The following is a 1,336-nucleotide window of genomic DNA, read 5'->3' on the forward strand; positions in this document are numbered from 1 at the left end:
GATTGTTATACCTTTTTGAAGGTGTTCATGTTTAGCGTGTCATGATAACTTCACTTTGCAACACAGTAAGAGTTACATTAAGATAAGTCTGTAACGATTTTGATGGCAAACGCAGTGCAATTGTTATTTATACGTCATAATGTCGAAGAATTTTAATGTTTAAAATAACACATTTGAAAAAGTAGTCGATAAAGCAATCAAACATCGACAGATTAGTAATATGTTGTAACATGACATCACTATTTTTGATCTCACATAGACAATTTACGCACACACTTGCATTTCATTTTTGGTCACACTTTTGAAGATTGAGAGTTGTTCTTTGTCATATAATTCTTTGGTACCCGTCATGTCAACAAATAATTTCACAACATTGTTTAATGGAATGCTACTGAATCCCGTATCCTTTTTCTGTCGCAAGTATTTTAATGTATTTAAAATTATTTGTTTAGCATCGGTGTGAATTATTTTGGGCATTTTGATTGCAAAATCTATTATTATCCTGAAATATTTACAATCATTTTCGATTTGTTTACATCGGTGACATTCAATGACTTTCAATGTCGGATGTCAAACAAAATAATTGCCATTAAAATAAATTAGTTCCATCGAAAATCCGCAACGTGGCGAGGGCTAAAAAGGAACTTGTTAGGCTTTACCTGCGCATATTCTTTGGTAGAAGTCCTCAACATGCGCTGTGTGCAATTATACACAATCTTATTCTAGTCCAAACCAAAGAATATAATACTCACTAGGAGAAGAACGATAACTCCATAGATAGTTCTAGTCTGTCAAGCCATTTCCGTCAGCGATTCTGATTTCCGCCCTTAGAGAATATAACCCAACGGAGTGGTCATTAACAGGCGTTCCCCACTGTCGAAAATAGGCGGCCAATGGTCAACTACATGTCAACCACATGTATGGACTGACGTTTATCTGACATGATGTACCTATACATTTGATGTGCCCCTCCCCCGCAAAAAACGGCAGACTATTTTGTACTGAAAATTATAGACATGGCGTCTCCGTTGGTTATATCCTCTAAGTTTCCGCCGGTAAAACAAAGCGGCAAATAAAATAAAAATATATACACAAAGGGTTAATGACCCATAGCAGCATAGAAAATTTGAATTTCGCGTCTTTCTCTACTGACAAAGTTATTTGACAGGCTGTTCTGCTTGTTATCCTGCACAAGGATCTACTCACCCATTATTATGATAGTAGTAGGATATTTCGAACCGATTTCAAAAAACTTCAGTTTCATTGAGCATAGCTTCTAAATAAATAAAACAATACCAATCAATAATTATACCATTATAATTAAGTAGTGAATTAC

This window comes from Cydia fagiglandana, chromosome 16 (genome assembly GCF_963556715.1).
Source record: "Cydia fagiglandana chromosome 16, ilCydFagi1.1, whole genome shotgun sequence".
Classification (NCBI taxonomy): domain Eukaryota; kingdom Metazoa; phylum Arthropoda; class Insecta; order Lepidoptera; family Tortricidae; genus Cydia; species Cydia fagiglandana.